We start from the raw sequence: 15565 nt of genomic DNA, 5'->3' as shown, positions 1-15565 counted from the left end.
CGGAGGCAGAACAGAGAATCAGCGATATAGAGAACAAATTTAGGGAGAAAAATGAAGCAGAAAAAAAGAGGGAAATTAAAGCAAAAGAGCATGATTTAAGAATTAGAGAAATCAGTGACTCATTAAAAAGAAACAACATCAGAATCATAGGGGTCCCACAAGAGGAAGAGAGAGAAATAGGGGTAGAAAGGTTATGTCAGCAAATCACAGTGGAAAACTTTCCTAACCTGGGGAAGGACACAGACATCAAAATCCAGGAAGCACAGAGGACTCCCATTAGATTCAACAAACACCAACCATCAACAAGGCATATCATAGTCAAATTCACAAAATACTCAGGCAAGGAGAGAATCATGAAAGCAGCAAGGGGAAAAAAGTCCTTAACCTACAAGGAAAGACAGATCAGGTTTGCAGCAGACCTATCCACAGAAACTTGGCAGGCCAGAAAGGAGTGGCAGGATATATTCAATGTGCTGAATCAGAAAAATATGCAGCCACGAATTCTTTATCCAACAAGGCTGTCATTCAACATAGAAGGAGAGATAAAAGTTTCCCAGACAAACAAAAATTAAAGTAGTTTGTGACCACTAAACCAGCCCTGCAAGAAATTTTAAGGGTGACTCTCTGAGGGGAGAAAAGATGGGGGGAAAAAAACAAATGAAGACCAAAGCAACAAAGACTAGAAAAGACCAGAGAACACCACCAGAAACTCCAACTCTACAAGCATCATAATGGCAATAAATTCATATCTTTCAGTACTCACTCTAAATGTCAATGGATTCAATGCTCCAATCAAAAGACATAAGGTAACAGAATGGATAAGAAAACAAGACCCATCTATATTCTGTTTACAAGATACCCACTTTAGACCTAAAGACACCTTCAGATTGAAAGTAAGGGGATGAAGAACCATCTATCATGCTAATGATCAACAAAAGAAAGCCAGAGTACCCATACTTACATCAGACAATCTAGACTTTAAAATACAGACTGTATCAAGAGATGAAGGAGGGCCTTATATCTTGGTCTATCCACCAAGAAGGCCTAGCAATTGTAAACATTTATACGCCAAATGTGGCAGCACCCAAATACATAAAGCAAGTAATCACAAACATAAAGAAACTCATTGATAGTAATACCATAATAGTAGGGGACTTCAACACCCCACTGACAGCAATGGACAGACCATCTAATCAAAAAATCAACAAGGAAACAAGGGCTTTGAATGACACAGATGGACTTAACAAATATATTCAGAACAATTCATCCTAAAGCAGCAGAATATACATTCTTCTCCAGTGCACATGGATTGTTCTCCAGAATAGACCACATACTAGGGACACAAAGAGCACTCAACAAGTACAAAAAGATTGAGATCATACCATGCATATTTTCAGACCACAACACTATGAAACTCGAAATCAACCACAAGAAAAAATTTGGAAAGGTAACAAATACCTGGAGACTAAAGAACATCCTAGTAAAGAATGAATGGGCTAACCAAGAAGTTAAAGATGAAATTAAAAAGTTCATGGAAGCCAGTGAAAATGATAACACCACAAACTGAAACCTTTGGGATGCAGGAAAGGCGGTCATAAGAGGAAAGTATATAGCAATCCAGGCCTTCCTAAAGAAGGAAGAAAGATCTCAGATATACAACCTAACCTTACCCCTTAAAGAACTGGAAAAAGAATAGCAAATAAAACCCAAAACAAGCAGAAGACAGGAAATAATAAAGATTAGAGCAGAAATTAATGCTGTGGAAACCAAAAAACAAAAAACAAAAACAAAAAAAACCCCAGTAGAGCAGATCAATGAAACCAGAAGCTGGTTCTTTGAAAGAATTAACAAAATTGATAAACCACTAGCCAGTTTGATCAAAAAGAAAAAGGAAAGGACCCAAATAAATAAAATCAAGAATTAAAGAGGAGAGATCACAACAAACACAGCAGAAATAAAAACAACAATAAGAGAATATTATGAGCAATTATATGCCAATAAAATGAGCAATCTGGAAGAAATGGACAAATTCCTAGAAACATATAAACTACCAAACCTGAAACAGGAAGAAATAGAAAATTTGAACAGACCCATAACCGGTAAAGAAATCGAACTGGGAATCAAAAATCTCCCAAAAAAATAAAAGTCCAGGGCCTGATGGCTTTCCGGGGGAATTCTAGCAAACATTTAAGGAAGAGTTAACACGTATTCTCTTGAAGCTGTTCCAAAAAATAGAAATGTAAGGAAAACTTCCAAACTCTTTCTATGAAGCCAGCGTTACCTTGATTCCAAAATGAGACAGAGTCTCCCCTAAAAAGGAGAATTATAGACCAATTCCCCTGATGAACATGGACACAAAAATCCTCAACAAGATTTTAGCCGACTGGATCCAACAATACATTGAAAAACTAATTCACCACAACCAAGTGGGATTTATACCTGGGATGCAGGGTTGGTCCCATATCTGCAAAACAATCATTGTGATTCATCACATCAATAAAAGAAAGGACAAGAACCATATGATCCTCTCAATAGATGCAGAGAAAGCATTTCACAAAACACAGCATCCTTTCTTGATAAAAACCTTCAAGAAAGTAGGGATAGAAGGATCATACCTCGAGATCATAAAAGCCATATATGACAGACCCAACGCTAATATCATTCTCAATGGGGAAAAACGGAGAGCTTTCCCCCTAAGGTCAGGGACAAGACAGGGATGTCCACTCCCATCACTGTCATTCAACATAGTATTAGAAGTCTTAGCCTCTGCAATCAGACAACACAAAGAAATAAAAGGCATCCAAATCGGCCAGGAGGAAGTCAAACTTTCACTCTTTGCAGATGACATGATACACTACATGGAAAACCCTAAAGATTCCACCAGAAAACTGCTAGAACTGATTCATGAATTCAGCAAAGTTGCAGGATATAAAATCAATGCACAGAAATTGGTTGCATTCCTATACGCCAACAATGAAGCAACAGAAACAGAAATCAAGGAATCGATCCCATTTACAACTGCACCAAAAGCCATAAAATACCTAGGAATCAATCTAACCAAAGAGGTGAAAAATCTATGCACTGAAAACTATAGAAAGCTGATGAAAGAAATTGAACAAGACACGAAAAAATGGAAAAAGTTTCCATGCTTCTGGATAGGAAGAACAAATATTGTTAAAATGTCGATACTACCCAAAGCAATCTACATATTCAATGCAATCCGTATCAAAAAGACATCAGCATTCTTCACAGAGCTAGAACAAACAATCCTAACATTTGAATGGAACCAGAAAAGACCCAAATAGCCAAAGCAATCTTGAAAAAGAAAACCAAAGCAGGAGGCATCACAATCCAGGACTTCAAGCTGTACTACAAAGCTGTAATCAACAAGACAGTATGCTATTGGCACAAAAACAAACACTCAGATCAATGGAACAGAATAGAGAACCCAGAAATGGACCCAGAAATGTATGGCCACCTAATCTTTGACAAAGCAGGAAAGAATATCCAATGGAATAAAGACAGTCTCTTCAGCAAGTGGTGCTGGAGAAACTGGACAGCAACATGCCGAAGAATGAACCTGGACCACTTTCTTACACCAGACACAAAAATAAACTCAAAATGGATGAAAGACCTCAATGTAAGACAGGAAGCCATCAAAATCCCCAAGGAGAAAGCAGGCAAAAACCTCTTTGACCTTGGCCGCAGCAACTTCTTACTCAACACGTCTCCAGAGGCAAGGGAAACAAAAGCAAAAATGAACTACTGGGACCTCATCAAAATAAAAAGCTTCTGCATAGTGAAGGAAACAATCAGAAAAACTAAAAGGCAACTGACAGAATGGGAGAAGATATTTGCAAATGACATATCAGATAAAGGGTTAGTATCCAAAATCTACAAAGAACTAATCAAACTCAACACCCAAAAAACAAATAATCCAGTGAAGAAATGGACAATAGACATGAATAGACAATTCACCAAAGAAGACATCCAGATGGCCAACCGACACATGAAAAAATGTACAACGTCACTCATCATCAGGGAAATACAAATCAAAACCACAATGAGATACCACCTTACAACTGTCAGAATGGCTAACATTAACAACTCAGGCAACAACAGATGTTGGCGAGGATGCGGAGAAAGAGGACCTCTTCTGCATTGCTAGTGGGAATGCAAGCTGGTGCAGCCACTCTGTTAAACAGTATGGAGGTTCCTCAAAAAACTAAAAATAGAACTACCCTATGACCCAGCAATTGCACTACTAGGCATTTATCCAAGGGATACAGGTGTGCCGTTTCGAAGGGACACATGCACCCCCATGTTTATAGCAGCACTATCAACAATAGCCAAAGTATGGAAAGAGCCCAAATGCCCATCGATGGATGAATGGATAAATAAGATGTGGTATATATATATATATATATATATATATATATATATATATATATATCACATACACACACACACACACACACACACACACACACACACACACACAATGGAGTATTACTCAGCAATCAAAAAGAATGAAATCTTGCCATTTGCAATTACGTGGGTGGAACTGGAGGATATTATGCTTAGTGAAATTAGTCAGAGAAAGACAAAAATCATGTGACTTCACTCATATGAGGACTTTAAGACACGGAACAGATGAACATAAGGGAAGGGAAACAAAAATAATATAAAAACAGGGAGGGGGACACAACATAAGAGACTCTTAAATATGGAGAACAAACAGAGGGTTACTGGAGGGGTTGTGGGAGGGGGAATGGGTTAAATGGGTAAGGGGCATTAAGGAATCTACTCCTGAAATCAGCGTTGCTTTGTATGGTAATTTGGATGTAAATTTAAAAAATAAAATTAAAAAAAGAAAAGAAAAGAAAATGGTGGGAGACCAAGGGAGAAGCCCATGATGATTCTTCTTAGAGAAAAACATTTTTGTATCAAAATAGGGATTCCCTGTATGATGTGTATTACCAATCAGCCTTCTGAAAGACAACAAAGAGAAAATTGCAGTTACCCAGGGGGTGATGCATTTTTCTTGAAGTGTTCTTGGGGAGAAGAAGTGGATTGGCCTCATAAAAAGCAGTCAAAAAATCCTCTGAGCAACTCTAGAATTCCAAACATCCTCTATAAGTATCACCCACCTGGAGGAGGAGTCCAAAAGTCTAGCTGAGTATGCAGTCCCCAATGCAGCAAGAAGTGGGTTTTGGTGAGTCTGTAAAGAAATCTCAGAATGTCTGATTTAAGGAGCCAATATTTTAAATAACATCTTCATTTTTTTTCCTTATTAGAGAAGTAACACATTTTCAATACAGAAACATTAGGAAATTTGAGAAAATCACAAATCTTAAAAAAACAAAAACAAGTTAGCTGTAATCTCACCAGTTGAAGATACTCTTCATATTCACAAATGTCCAACTATTATTTTGTGTCTGGTTAAATTTAAAACTAAAATGTGTGATAGCATACATACTATTTTATGTTCTGCTTTTTTTCTTCTTTTCTTCTTTTGGTGTTCTTTGTTGTTGTGTTCTTTTGTTTGTTTGTTGCTTAACAATATATAGGGAATATTTTCCCATTCCTATAAGCTTTCTCCTAGGGTGTTTTTTATAGTGGCAGCATTGTTTTCCATCCTAGATTCCCTTCATTTATTTTTTTCCATAGTTTATTTATTTAAGTAATCTCTACACCTAACATGAGGAACAAACTCATGACCGAGGTCAAGAACCACCGGCTCAACCGACTGAGCCAGCCAGGCCCCCTGCCATCACTTTTTATCCTTTCTCTTATTGCGGAGTACTTCAGTTATTTTCCCTACTCAGGACAACAGCCTGAGAACTGAGAACTGTGTTTGAAATTTTGCCTCAGTGGTGGCGGCCTTCCCCCTGCCACAGCTGTTTCAAGTGCATGTGATTACTAGGGTGGGGACCTGTTCTCCTTAAAATTCTTGTAAAGACTTTTTCTTTTTAATTTGGAGACAGGTTTACTGTGTTTGACACTTATTGGAAGGCTAAATAAAATTATATTATCAGAGGTTTTCCTTTAGAAAATAAGCATATTCCTTCATGGAGAACAAAATCCCATAGTTTAGCATTGTAAATCAAAACTTTCCAAACTACCCCCATGCATTATTCCCAGCAATTGTTCATATTGTCATATAGCTACAATTTCCAATGTCTTTCATTCCTTGTGTAGATTCCTATTTTCACCTGCTGTCATTTTTCCTCTATCTGAAAGACTTCTTTCAGGCAATGAACTCTTTTAGCTTTGGTATGTCTGAAAAAGTCATTATTTAGGGGGGTGTCGCCTGGATGGCTCAGTCAGTTAAGCGTGTGACTCTTGGTTTCAGCTCCGTTCATGATCTCATGGTTCATGAGTTCGAGCCCCACTTGAGGCTCTGGGCTGACAGCATGGAGCCTGCTTGGGATTCTTTCTCTCCCTCTCTCTCTGCCCCTCCACTACTCATTCTCTCTCTCTCTCTCTCTCAAAATAAATAAACCTTAAGGAAAAGTCACCGTTTGGGGGGGTCCCTGGGTGGCTCAGTCAGTAAAGCGTGTGACTTTGGCTCAGGTCATGATCTCATGGTTTGTGGGTTCAAGCCCCATGTTGGGCTCTGTGCTGACAGCTCAGAGCCTGGAGCTGCTTAAAATTCTCTGTGTCTCCCTCTCTCTCTGCCCCTCCTCCTGATCACTCTCTGTCTCTCTCTCTCTCTCTCTCAGAAATAAACATTAAAAAAAAATGTTTTTAAGTCACTGTTTGGGGCTCCTGCATGACTCAGTCCATTGAGCACCAGGTCTTGATCTCAGGGTTGTTAGTTCAAGCTCCATGCCCATGGAGCCTACTTAAAGAAAAAAGTATTTGTTTAATAAGTCTAATAACAGAGACACATCTCATAAGTTTATCAATATAAAGGGTACAAATAAAATGTCATAACAGAAATAAGATGTAAAAACAGATGCTGCAAATATTAAATAGCTTATGAATAGCTTTGTGTTGATATATATATTTAAAAATTTTTTATTTACATACAGTATAACTTTAGTTCCAGGTATACAATCACTTCATACATCATCCGGTTATGCTGATATATTTAAATACTTTAGATGAAATGGATAAATTCCTAGATAAAAATAAAGCTATCTCAAGAAGAAATAGAGGGCCACCTGGGTGGCTCAGTTAAGCATCCAACTCTTGATTTACGCTCAGGTCATGACCTCACAGTTCATGAGTTTGAGCCCCATGTCAGGGTCTACACTGACAGTGTGGAGCCTGCTTGGGATTCTCTCTCTACCCCCCTCTCTCTGCCTCAAACTCGCTCTCTCTCTGTCTCTCAAAATAAATAAATAAACTTCAAAAAAAAAAATAGAAAACTCAGTATCTACATAACAATATAAAGAGATTGAAACATAAGTTAAAAAACAGTCACATAGAAAATGCCAGCACCAGACAGCCTTACAGATGAGTTCTGTAAATAGTAAAATAACACACAATTCCAATTATAGGAAATAGAAAAAGAAGGAATACTCTTCAACTCATTTCTGAAGGCTAACATACAACCTGGATACTAAAATCAGACAAGATAATACAAATAATAATAATAATAATACATACATACATACATACCAATTTCATTCATGACCATAAATGCAAAATAAAATCCTTAAATATTAGCAAAGTAAATTCATTTATATATAAAAAGACAGTTTAGCATAACCAAAATGGATTTATCTCAAAGCTGGTTTAATAGTCTAAAATCAACTAATGCAATTCACCCAGAATTAACCAAGAAAAGAAGGCAGAAGTGAAAAAGAACAAAGGTGGGGCACCTGGGTGGCTCAGTCCACTGAACATCTGACTCTTGATTTCTGCTCAGGTCATGATTTTGTGGTTTGTGGGATAGAGCCTGGAATCAGGCTCTTCCCTGACAATGCAGATCCTGCTTGAGATTCTCTCTCTCCTCTCTCTTTGCCCCTACCCCGTTCTCTTTTTCTCTTTCTCTCTCATAATAAATAAATAAATTTTAAAAGAAAAAGAAGAAGAGCAAAGGCTTTTATTTGGGGTCTCAGAGTTACAATGTGGGACTAGATTTAAGGGTAACCAGAAAAGTGCCCCCTCAGGTGGGGAAAGCTGGGGGTTTTTTATGAGAAAGAAGGAAGGGGTAATTACATGCTTTAGATAAGAGAAGGAAGAAAAAAAACAGGTAATTTGGTGCTAATTGATTGAACCGCTTCTGATTACTATCTTACTGATTACTTTATTGGTGCTATCAAATGAAACGGTCACTGGTATGTATTAATTAACTTTCCTGTCCTCACATGATCCTAATGCCAGTTGCTCATTTGAAATTTTATGAGGAACCGCTTGTAAAACCATTGTGGCTTCTGGCCCAGTCCAAGAGTTCATTAGTTGACAAGGAAAATAGAGCTTCAAAATGGAGTTGCTTATGTCCAGAAATTTTATTCAATTCCACTCCATTAACTGATTAGGACGGAAATAGTATATGACTGTGTCATCAGATGAAGAAAAATTATTCAACAAAATTCACAATCCATTTACAGGTGGAAACGGAGAGCAGAAGGGAAGGGAACTTTCCCATTCTGAAAACAGAATCTGCAAAAAATCCTTAGCACCAGCAGGACCTATTACAATGGCCCATTAAAGATTTATTGAAAGCTCTCTTATTGCAAGCAATAGGCTACGTGCTAAAGGTCACAAACGAAGACAATACAATCACAGCTCCTGGAATTATGGGGGAAATGAAAATAAGAGTATCCAGTTTTGTCAGCCTTATTCCAGGACAGTAAAATCTCCAGACCAGTTTCTTTCATGGGCACCCAGCCTGTCAGTCCGTGGATGGCTGCCCTAGAGTCAGGTGCCTTCCTTTGATTTAAAGCCTTGACATGATTTTGGTGGAGTCACAGGGTAGAGAAGAAAGTCACCTACAGATTCTCCCTCTTGTGGGTAGAAAAACTGCCTTCAGAAATGGATTGTGTAGGGGCACCTGGGTGGTTCCAAGGATAAAGCATGCAACTCTTGATCTCAGGGGTCTTTGGGCATGGTGCGCACTTTAAAAAAAAGAAAAACAAAGAAAAGAAATGAAGTGTGTATACAATGGATTACAAGATTAAACAAACTGGGGCGCCTGGGTGACTCGGTTTGTTGGGCATCTGACTTCGCGTCAGGTCATGACCCTGACGGGGTCAGGTCATGATTTGTGGGTTCCAGCCCCCCTTTGGGGGGGCTGACAGCTTAGAGCCTGAAGCCTGCTTCGGATTCTGTGTCTCCCTCTCTCTCTGCCCCTCTCCTACTTGCTCTCTGTCTCTCTGTCAAAAATAAATGAACATTAAAAATTTTTTAAAAAATGAAACAAACTCTTTTCCAGTACAGTGAAACTGTAAAGCTTATAGCATAAGTAGCTGCTCTGTACTTAATCTTTTCTTTCCTTCATATCTACAGTGCTGGAATGTAAATCTGAAGGTGGTAAATTCAATACTAAAGAGCATGAGAGCATGAAAGTTATGATAAAATTCAGAAATCTGTTCTTTGAAAGTTAGACTGTAATCATATCGGCTGAATTTTCTGCTTCTTGACCTGTTATCCCCCAGCCATGTGTTGGTAACCACAAAACTTCCAACCCATCAACCCAGGAAAAATTTCTGGTCTCTGCTTGGCCAACGGATTCAGGTGGCGCAGCGCCCTCTGCGGGCCAATGAGGCGGCCGCGAGCACCTGCCAGAGTCCCTGCTTCACCACTTCTCTCCTCCAGGTAGCGGCTCCTTCCAGTGCTGTTTCCCAGCTTCAGGGCTTTGTTTCTGGAAAGGCAGCGGGCTTCCCCCGTTGGATGTTGTCCCTAATCCCCTCCGCAGGAGCCCGCTGGGGAGAAGGGAGCTGAAGGTGGGGAAGAAAGACCCTGTGAGCCGGACCACTCAGGGCTGCCTAGGGCCAGTGCCACTGCGAGTTGTTACCAGAGGACCTTGTGGGCAAATCTGCCCGGCCAGCCGGGCCTGTGTAGCCACTCAGTGAGAGCAAGGCTTTTCCACAGTAGATGCCCATTACCCAGGCTCTCCCCAACTCCTCCATCCCCATTTTGTCTTGCACCAAAAAAAATTGACACCGTGGCCGGCGTGTCCAGTGGAGTGGTGATTTGGGGGCAGAGGCTGGGAGAGAGATGCAGGAAGTGCACATGAATGGTTACAATGAGAGATCCCTATACGAGGGGAGAAGCATTACAGGGAAGTCTTTGGCCAGGGCCTCAAACGTTTGGAGGTGTGGGGTGCAAGTCACTTAGCTTCCTGTGTGAGGTGCAGGAGTCATCTAGCCATCCAGGTGAACAGGTGCCCCGTCCTCACAGCCTACAGGGATGGGCATAAGGTGGTAATAGCAGTGCAGGGGTCTGGTTCCTATGCGGCAAAGCACACTGACATCGTGAGTACCTTTGTGACTGTTGTGCACACAGCAGCTGTAGGTAGAGGGCAGAGGTGGAATTCTGCAGAAATATGCCAACGTGGCCACATCCTCATGAATGAAGGTGTTGATCGTCTTGCATTTACCCCTGTGCATCAGCCACCATCACCTCACCATCACCTCACAGTATCGGTGGTGTCCTCCAGGGACCCAGGACCTGGTGTTGTCTGTATGTTTTGTAGAGGAGAGCAGGCCTGGGGTGAAGAGTTTGCTCCAGGAAGAGAAGGTGGAGGAAGGTCCACATCAGATTCATGCTCCCTGTGAAAACAGGTCAAGAAAAGTGGGGTCAGAGAGTGGGCCATGGTCCCCTTCCTCCCAAGTACCTATTTCTAAGAATTCCTTGCCCCAAATACTTAATGTCATAAATTCTCTTCTCCTGACCTATCTACACTCACTCTTCTTGTACTCACAGCAACTACTGTCCTCACATCCTCCTTCTACCTCACATCCCTTCATTTCTCTGGGTAAGAGACAAGGAGAGAGAAGGACTTGTCAATAAAGGAGATGCCTACCACCTACTCACCCCCAAAGTAGATTCTTGCTCCTTAATTGAGCAGTCCAGTTAACCTAAAATTTTACATCTCTAAAGTGTTTGCATCTATCAGCCACATGATTCCTAGCCTGTGAGGGAAGTGGGTGTCCCTGCTAGCTCAGAATGGAATTGACAAACCATATGCCTTGCATCATAAAAAATGTTTACACTTCCTGAAATACACACACACACACACACACACACACTTCTTTAAATACATATGCCTGTTTTATTTTTTTAATTTTTATTTATTTTGAGAAAGAGAGAGTGCGTGCAGGGTGTGAAAGGGCAGAGAGAGTGAGAGAGAATCCCAAGCCGGCTCCACACTGTCAGCCACAAAGCCCGGCTCAGGACTCCATCCAATGGATCATGAGGTCATGACCTAAGCTGAAACCAAGAGTTGGACGCTTAACCTACTGAGCCACCGAGGCACCCCTACACATGCCTGTTTTAAATGCTATTGAAAAGAAAATGTGGAGCATCTGAGTGGCTTAGTCAGTTAAGCAACCAACTCTTAAGTTTCTGTTCAGGTCAGAATCTCATGGTTCGTGAGTTCAAGCCCCACATCAGTCTTTGAGCTGACAGTGTGGAACCTTTGGGATTCTCTCTATGCCTCTCTCAAAATAAATAAAATAAACGTAAAAAAAAAAAAGAAAATGTGAGCATTTCAATTCTAAGGGAGTAGACTTCATGTTTCCCCCACATATTTCTTTGCCTCAAAATAAGGATCCCCAACTCTTCCTTGGATAGGGTCCATCATCAGGAAACTTTCCAACTGATGTTCAGGGTTTCTGAGCACTGCCTGGGTGTCAGGTTCCTGTCTCTGAGTCTAATATTCTAACTCCTTTTTTTCATAGCTGGGAGTCCCAGGGAAGAGTTTTTGCCGAGCAGATGACATCCACAGAAATAGATATGTCCCTCTCAAGAGTGGATATGCCTAGCAAAAATGGAACCTCCACCGCCTCTCTCTTTCCTCTAATCCTGAAGAAATGACATTGTAGATATTTTCTTCCCAGACCTCAGGATGAAGGCCACATGGAAAAAGTCTGTAATGATCTTAAACACATTGCCTAGATGGACTAATTTCACGTTTACTACTTCACATCTAGAATGTTTACCAGCATCAGACAGAGTGCTGATGACATCGCAAGCATGAAGAGAGGAACCTGCCGTTTGGTGCCTGTCTGTCACAAGCTTGCTATGGGAGGTAGGCAAATCACCTCATCCTCCACTTGTTAGCTCTTAAATGAAGGTTAGAGACTAAAGATTTTCCTCTCTGCCATTCTTTCACTCCATAATTGAGCATTACTTGTGTGCATCAGCCCACATGGGATTTGTGTGTGTGTGCATGTTAGTTCGTATATGTTCAGGTAAGGAGAAATATTTTGTTTGCAAATCGGGTTTCCATTTGAGAACTGTTCATCTAATTAAGGCCAACTGTTCTTAAAAGTGATTGTTAGTTTATTCAGGCAAAAAAAAATATTAGTCACTTTTATGTAAAGATTGCATTGTTTTTGTCTCCACAGTTAAAACGGTGAGTGTTCTCATTACAGAAGAAGCTGCCTGAGACTTGGGTCTGCATTTCAGTAAGGCAAAGGATGGAATTAGTACATATGACTTCCCAGAACTCCAAAACTAGCTAGCTTAGGGACCTTGCTAATGAAGGTGGCAGGAGGTGCACATACAGTCAATCAACAAGTTATAGTGTAAGCAGGTTTCATGGCTCTTAATAGGTTTCCCAGGCAGATGGGTCTCAAAAGCCTTTTGTGCAATTAGGCAACAGGACAAAAGCAATTAGGCAATCTGACAAACTTGAGTTGAGATGGAATGCCTAGATTTCAACATCCTTTAACTTCTATCTACTTTATCATGGCCAAGAACAGAGCACTTCCTCTTTTTGAACTTTACTTTGCTCAGTTACTTTTGTTTAAGTTGCACAACAGTTCTTATTTACAGCTCTCACAATTTGGTGTGTTCGTGGCCCTGCATATCTGGCCATTGGGCTTAAAGTGTCCAATCTTCTGGTGTGTTCCACTTGGCTAAACAGTATGTACAGGGTCTCATTATTCAGAAGTAGTAGAGCTTTGACTCAAACCAGTGTCCTTTATCTGACCTTAACTTTCTGAAGAGGATATGCACCAGGCAGCAGGACAGGGAAATGTTTAGAGATTTGTTCTCCATGAAAACACTTGTCTTCATATTGAGAAGAAAGTTGCCTTTGTAGCGTGAGACTAACCTAGCCCTCTGAAGACACCCAAGAGGAAAAAGCACATTACCTAAAATTAGTAGCTGTGATTAGTGGCAGTCACTGGACAACATTTAGCTTAATCAACAAAAATTTATAAGGAGATTTAGCTCAAGGTAAATATGTTTGCAGGACGCCTGGGTGGCTCAGTTAGTTCAGCATCTGACTCTTGGCTCAGGTCATGACCTTGCATTTTGTGAGTTCAAGCCCCACATCAGGCTCTGCGCCACCAGTACAGAGATTCTCTCTCTCTCTCTCTCTCTCTCTCTCTCTCTCTCTCTCTCTCTCTTCCCCTCCCCTGCTTGCTCTCTCTCTCTCAAAAAAAATAAACATTAACAGGAAGTAAGGTTAATATGTTTGCTTATCTGCCTCATGTCTCTGTCCCAGAAGAGGGAGGGAGGACACAGAGAGTAGGGCACTTGCATTTATTTCCCAAGATACTCTTCTCTCCTTGACCAGACCCCAGGCCCTCAGCACTTCCCATTCCCCACACCTGTCTCCATCTCTCCTCACCCCTCCAAACACTTATAGGAGCAACTTATTCCATGAGGTCCTCCTGCCTGGTCACACATCCATCTCTATCTCCCCCTTCTTTTTTCCCTCCAACTCACTTCCCTGGCCTTGCGGGTTCTCTCAGAGATCTCTACAGATTAGATAGACCCATCCATTTAGGGATTGCCACATAGTACTAATAGATCCTCAGAGCAAGAAAACATGTTTTTAAATAACCAGTTCTATCATTACTTTTTTTTTAATGAGCTTGACATATCACTCTACCTTTGCTGCTCCTCAGCTGGAAACTGAGAGATTTGGTACAAATGTCTTTAGGAGTTCTTTTCAGCTCAGACTTTATTTAGAAATTAAATACTCCAGGGGCACCTGGATGGTCATGATCCCAGGGTTGTGGGATCAAGCCCTCCATCAGGCTCCACACTAAGTGTGGAGCCTGCTTAAGATTCTCTCTCTTCCTCTGCCCTTCTCCCCTGCTGGTGCGCTCTCTCTCTCTCTCTCTCTCTCTCTCTCTCTCTCTGTGTCAAAGAAGAAAAAGAAGAGGGAGAAGGAGAGGGAGAGAGGGGGAGAGGGAGAGGGAGAGGGAGAGGGAGAGGGAGAGGGAGAGGGAGAGGGAGAGGGAGAGGAGAAAGAGAAGGAGAAGGGTGCCTGGGTGGCTCAGTCTCTTGATTTTGGCTCAGGTCATGATCTCACAGTTCGTGAGATTAAGCTGACAGCACAGGGCCTGCTTGGGATTCTTTCTCTCCCTTTCTCTCTGCCTTTCTCTTTCTCTCTCTCAAAATGAGTAAATAAACTTAAAAAAAAAAAAGAAAGAGGGGCGCCTGTGTGGCTCAGTCGGTTGAGCTTCTGACTTCGGCTCAGGTCATGATCTCACGGTTTGTGAGTTCAAGCCCCGCTTCAGGCTCCAGGCTCTGTGCTGACAGCTCGGAGCCTGGAGCCTGCTTTGGATTCTGTGCCTCCTTCTCTCTCTGCCCCTCCCAAACTTGTGCTCTGTCTCTCTCTGTCTCTCAAAAAATAAATAAATGTAAAAAAAAAATTTTTTTAAGTAAGAAAAGAAATTGAATACTCTGATTAAGGAGTCTGGTGTGTGTGTGCGCGCGCGCACGCATGTAGGAGAAGGCATATGGGAAATTTGGTAGATGTGTACTATTTGTCTATGTAAATCTGATTTTCCAGAATCATTATGAATTTGTGCAGAAAAGGTATGATTATTTGAAACAAAATTATTCTTATATACAGATCACATCATTATTTTAAGATGATGCAAACCATTTTTAAGCTGATTTTATTACAGAGAAGATGCCAAGGCCTGTCACTCAGAACTGTCATTTAATTGAACAAGAGAAAAGATCAGCACAAAAGACTACAGGATGTTGCCAAACCTCTGAGACCAGCCAGCGAATGCACCGGAGATGCCTCTCAGTCAGCAGATGTGAATGTAGTAGTTTCTGTCCTCAGCTGTCTCTCATAAAGTCTCTTCCCTTCACCTACCTTTGGTCTAATAGGCAATGAAGAGACCCAGAACACTACACCCAGGAGGAAACTTTGACAGGTACTATATATCCTAACATATCTTGGCTTCATTCATCATTTATATACAGCATAATTTCCCATTAAGCATTGGAAATGAAGGAACCCAACACCATATGGGTATTCCATTCTAGACATTTTTATCAAGCCTTACAACAATGCTGTCTTGTCAGTAACCCCCTCCTTCACTTTTCTAGAGATGATATTGACTTTTACCTTTTTTTACCTTTTACCTTTTACCTTTTATCCTTTACCTTTTACCTGCTTGACCTACCATCA

General features: G+C 40.9%; 1 pseudogene; it reads right to left on the bottom strand.

Moving 5' to 3' along the window:
• Nucleotides 1-6989: 6989 nt before the first annotated feature.
• On the bottom strand, nucleotides 6990-10722 carry LOC147580119 (ribonuclease CL2-like; annotated as a pseudogene).
• Nucleotides 10723-15565: the final 4843 nt, after the last annotated feature.

Source organism: Puma concolor, chromosome B3, assembly GCF_028749965.1.
Source record: "Puma concolor isolate L17-30 chromosome B3, mPumCon1.1.hap2, whole genome shotgun sequence".
Classification (NCBI taxonomy): domain Eukaryota; kingdom Metazoa; phylum Chordata; class Mammalia; order Carnivora; family Felidae; genus Puma; species Puma concolor.
Note: the sequence above shows the minus strand (reverse complement) of the source record. Positions and strands in the feature narration are given on the sequence as shown.